Source organism: Choloepus didactylus, chromosome 10, assembly GCF_015220235.1.
Source record: "Choloepus didactylus isolate mChoDid1 chromosome 10, mChoDid1.pri, whole genome shotgun sequence".
In the NCBI taxonomy this organism is placed as follows: Eukaryota; Metazoa; Chordata; class Mammalia; order Pilosa; family Megalonychidae; genus Choloepus; species Choloepus didactylus.
Window position 1 is genome coordinate 70,256,479 of NC_051316.1, and position 6,000 is coordinate 70,262,478.

Consider the following 6,000-nt stretch of genomic DNA (forward strand, 5'->3'; position numbering starts at 1 on the left):
TTCTTTTTCTAGTTTTTTTAAGGTGATAGTTTAGGTTATTGATTTGAGATTTTTCTTCTATTTTAATATAGGCATTTACAGTTACTAATTTTCCTCCAAGCTAGCTTTAGCAGCATCTCATAAGTTTATCTATTACGTTTTCTTTGTCAGTCATTTCAAAGTAGATTCTAGTTTTCCTTGTGATTTCTTCTTTATTTATTGGTTATTTAGAAGTATATTATTTGATTTCCAAATATTTACCAATTTCCCAAGCATGCTTTTATTACTGAGCTCTAATTTCATCTCATTGTGGTTGGTAAATATAATTTTTATGATTTCAATACTTTTAATTCTCTGAGACTTACTTTATGGCTTAACATATGGTTTTTCATGGGGAATGATCAATGTGCGCTTGAGAAGAATGTGTATTCTGCTGTTGAGTTGCGTTTTCTATAGATCTCTGTTAGGTCTAGTTAGTTTATAGTGTTGTTCATGTCTGTCATCTCCTTATCAATCTTCTGTTAAGTGGTTCTATCAATTATTGGAAGTGAGGTATTTAAGTCTCCAACTATTACTGTTGAATTGCCTGTTTCTCCCTTTAATTCAGTCAGTTTTTGCTTCATGTAGTTTGCATCTCCATTATTGGGTACATACATATTTATGTTTATAATTGCTATATCTTCCTGATGGATTGACCTTTCCATCATAGTAAAATGTCATTCTTTGTCTCTAGCAATAATTTTAGTTTAAGGTCTATTTGCCACTCCAGCTCTCTCTTGGTTTCTCTTGACATGTATATCTTTTTCCAACCTTTTGCTTTCAACCTATCTGTGTCTTTGAATCTAAAGTATGTCTATTGTAAACAGCATATATTTGGATCATTTTTTTTCTAAAAAACTATTCTAGTCTTATCTTTTGATTGAAATGTTTAATGCACTTATATTTAATGTAATGACTGATTATTGTCTTACGTCTTTCTGTTTCTCTATTTCTCCATTACTACCTTCATTTGTGTTAAATAGATTTTTTAGAGTGCCATTTTAATTCCTTTGTTGTTTGTTTAATATATTTTAAGACATTTTCTTAGTGGTTGCCTTGGAGATTATAATTAACATCTCAAATTACATGATAACAATCTACTTGAGATTAATACCAACTTAATTTCAATAGTGTAAAAAAAATTTGCTCCTATATATTCCTGTTTCCTTCCCCTCCTCTGTGCTATTATTGCCATATGTTACATCTTTATACATTATAGCCCTATCAACTCAGTTTATAACTGTTTTATGTGGTTGGTTTTTTTTTTTAAACAGAAGAAAAGTGTTATAAACAAAAAATTCATTTATACTGTCTTTTATATGTATGCCATCTTCAGTATTTTTTTAAATTTCCTTTTATATTTTCATGTGCCATCAGGTTGTTGTCTATTGTCTCTTACTTCAGTCTGAAGTACCCCCTTTAGTATTTCTTGCAGGGCAGGTCTGCTGGTAACAAATTACCTCAGTTTTTGTTTACTAGGGAATGTGTCAATTGCTCCTTTGTTTTTAAGGGATAGTTTTTTGTATATAGGTTTCTTGGTTGACAGTCTTCTTCTTTCATCACATTGAATATGTCATCTCACTGTCATCTAGCCTCCGTGGGATCTGATGAGAAATAGCTGTTAATTTTATTGTGCATTCTTTGTACATAACGGGTCACTTCTCTCTTGCTTCTTTAAAGTTCTTTCTTTGTCTTTTACTTTTGACAGTTTGATTATGACATGTTTATATGTGAATCCCTTTGTGTTGAACTTGGAGTTTGTTGAGGTTCTTTGAAGAGTAGATTAATATTTTTTTATTCAATTTGGGTAGTTTTCAGCCATTATTTCTTCAAATATTCTTTCGCCTTTCTTTTTCTCTCCTCTCCTGGGATTCTTGTTTTGCATATGTTGGTATACTTGATGGTGTGCCACAGGTTTCTGAGGCTGTGTTCATTTTTCTCCATCCTTTCTGTTCTTCAGACCTCAAATATATGTACATGAATAAAAATATCTGATGAAACTTTTCCATACTACCACAATACTCTATGACCTCTTCCTAATTAATCATTATGACATCATTCATTCATCTAGGAGGTTGGGTATGTATTTAATATTCAAACATGCATGGTAGAGATGAAACTTTAAAATATAATTATACTCAATTTCTTCTTCTAAAAGAGAAACTGTTCTCTGTGCTGGCTGGTAAAGTCCTTAGAAGAATAATCAAAGAAGGAGAGAAAGTTAATGATCATTTCATCTAAGAAAGGCAAAATTCTATTAACAAGGGAAAAGAAACAGCAAGAAATAGGAATAATAAATAGGAGAGAGAATGTTCTCACTGGTGTTTGGGGATATAAAGGAAACAAATAAGCAAGGAAGGAGCCACCATGGTAAATGTGACTTGGGGACTGAATGGTGACACAGCATTTTATAATATTTTTTTAAGTAATTGAACAAGGTCTATATAACTTTATTAACACTTGTGTATATATGTTTATAAAGAAATTGTTAAAAATTCAATCAATTCAGTAAAGTAAAATCCCCTTTCACCTTTGGGGTATTACTCCCAAATTCCAAATCTTGCCCAAGAGATAAGCATTGTTAAGAAATTGTTTACACTCCAGAATTTGTATTTATATTTTACCGAGTTTGTATTCTGCATGTTTTGTCAAACATTGTTTTAACTAGATACTGTAAGGCTAAAGACAAAATAATTGTACACAAACACTACTTTAGTTGGTAGATTTGCTTCTCAAAGAGGTTCTGGTTAGTAGTTCTGAAAATATATGTATACTAGAGTTGAATAAATAAGTAAATATATTGTAGTTAATGAGCACCAGATTCTCCCTATTGGGAAAAAAGTTACAAGTAAGCTAAAAGGGAAGGATAGAACGGATCCTGAAGTGCTGGATTAGAATCAGAGATAACAGTATATATTCATGTTTATTTCAGTACGCATTCGGAGACATAGGTGCAAATATAAATATAGGTGTGTGCATACGCAGGGGTTAGTATACATACATACATACATACAAGTCTTAACTCTGTGACAAAGGAGTCCTAGAAGCAGTGATTTCCTAGTGACAATTAGCACACCTTACCCCTAGATCTTGGTTTCTAAACATCAGTCTCCAATAAAAGGTCTTAGGGCTTCTTAAAGAAATGACTAATTCCTGGTTTGGGATGGGGGAAATACAAGATGAGCCTGGAGCATCTTGTAGTTCTAGAAAATACAAGGTGCTCAAAAACAAAAGAAAAAAGTATGGGTGCATGTCAAAAAGACACAGGAGTCAACCTATAGCCAAAGTTGGAAGAAGTGCAACATCAAATTAAATAATGATACTTTTAGATTGATACCAAATAATAGAATAAATATCCACACATCCATACTGATATATGTAAATGATTGGATAAATAAATAAATTGTGATGAGAGGACAACTCTTCCCCACAGAAGAATTCCGATGATTAAACGTAGAAGGAATGAGGAAAATAGAAAATCACCATTAGAACATCACAGAAACAATTGCTACAGGCAAGACCCATTGATGAATGCTAAAATTAGTGGGTGAAACTTCATAGAGGAAAAGGATAATGCGTAGCTTCAAAGTATCTCCCCAAAGTATTTATTAATTACAAAGCTTTTGATACTCTGCCCTTCTGGAAGTGGGACTTAATATCCCTTCCTGTGAGTATCAGCCGGTATAAGTGACATGCTTCTGACATGTAGGGTTTGGGAAGGGAAAAATAGTAACTACATAATGGAGATCTCTGGCAAACATCACCTGAACCAGATGAAGAAAAAATCTTTTGAGACCATCCAATTCCCTTTCTTTTAATTCTAGATTTCTTATAACAAACTTTTAATTGCATGAAGGGATTTAATAAGTAGGTAGAGTTCTCAGGTAAAAGTGTATCCATTATCCTGCAGAGATGATTAGTGCTCTAGCAATTGGGGTTCTGGTTGCTAGTCCATTGTGAGTTGCTTGGTGTCACCCCTCCCTTCTCTCCTTGGAGCTGATCACATCTGGATTAAATGAACAAAAAAGCAAGTGTCTGGTTTTGCAAAGTCGAAGGCCATCTGTTGAACCAGGGGTTGTTCTTCTTTGAGGCTCTGGCAGAAGCAGCTATTTTCTGGTCTTTGTTTACTTCAGCATTGGCCTTTGTTTGTCCCCTCTGCCATAGCCACTAGCTCCCAATTTTGATGCATTAAATTTTGCTATCTTATACTTTTAATCATTTTGTCAGCTAAAAATTCCCTTCCTATCTTTCAATTTCATGACATCACACTTACATTCTTTTTTTCCTTTTTGTCCACAAACAACTGTCAAGTTTTGCTTTCTAGGAAAGTTGAAATAAGAAACAAAAAATCTGATGTCTTGATAATTAAAGAGAAATATAATACAACTCCTTTGGCTTATTTTACTTTCCTTTTCATATTAACCTCTGCTTGAAATAGAGAGTAATGTAGCAGCAGCAAGACAAAGCATGCCCAGAAACCACAAAATGAAAGATACAAAAATTTTCAATGAAAAATCATGAACAAGTAAAGGCGGCTATTTCTCCTTTACATAACAGCCTCACAGCCCTGCATTGTCAGAGTGAAACAGAGACAGAGGAACAAAGAAGCCCAAGAGAATGATGATGACTGGATGAACAACTGAAGATTACTACTTTCTGTAATATAAACTTCCATTGGGAGACAACATTATTATTGAATCCACTGTAACTCCTGAGAAACTTTACTCATAATAAGTGTTCAACAGTTTAAATCAAAGAGTTGAAAAATGAAAGCTGCATTTGGAAAAATAAAAATTATTTGGCTAGTAAAGGTAAAATGATCCTATTTGGATAATTCCTCCACCTACACAGACAAGACACACTTGCTATTAGCACTGCAGGCTGCTGACATGTTTGATTACAGCTATATGGGTCAGGAGCGATGTCAGCACTGAAAACCAGGGACTTTCCTACAAACACTCTAGGGCAAGGGCAAAGATCCTGGAGGATTAATGATTTTGTCAAAACAAACAAACAAACAAACAAACAAAACCCTCCTTAGCAAAGGAGATCCCATGTTATCTGGATGTAATGAAATAACCCTCAGAGTGAGTCCAGGAGAATTAAAGTTGATACTGTCATGCAGAGGAGAGGGAGTTACTAGATGTGAAAACTGCCTTGTGATTGTGGTGGTGCTGGGAAAAGGCTGCAAATAAAATTGTCTCAGAATTAGCCTGCCCATAGTCATTTGCATCTGAGAAAAACTAGGATTCCTGCTAGGGTATTGATAGAGCTTGAGGGGACTATTGGCATCCTGTAATAAAATTATGGAAAGAAAGGGCATTATTTTCATCTTGACCTTGTGGCTCCAGTGAACCAAAACCACATGGACCTACATTGGATGAATTCTAGGAGGAAGAGAAAAGTTGGAGAATCTGGTCTGTGAATAAAACACTGGACAATGCCCAGTTCTTGGTTTTAAAGAGCTTATTTGACACAAATGGTCTGGTAAATCCCTAATCAAATAGAGAACCCATAGAGCTAGGGAACCTGATTTCCTATGGAAAGTAAGCAGGGTAAAAATGGACTCCAGGATTAGGATTAAAACTTAGTTCCTAGAACAAGCAACAATATTTATCGATAAAAATGTGTGTATTTGTGTGGGTGTATTTACATATAAATGTAATTCTGACTATATAACAAACATTTTCCATTTGATCAATAAGTATCCACTGGGATTGGAACATCTGAAGTTAACTGAGCAAACTGACTTCTATGGCAAAAATTAAAGGACTAGATTGATGATATCTTCTTACACCATCAGGAAAATATGGAAACGAAAACAAAAGGGAAGTAAACATATAGAAAAATGTTCAGAAAATGAAAATCTTTGAGTTCCCTATTTAAAAGCCATGCATAGAAAGGAAGTCTTCAGAGAAACTAGTGTCCGAGGTTCAGACCAGTTCAAGCTCAGCCAGGCCAGCAGCATCCCCAATTGCCCCT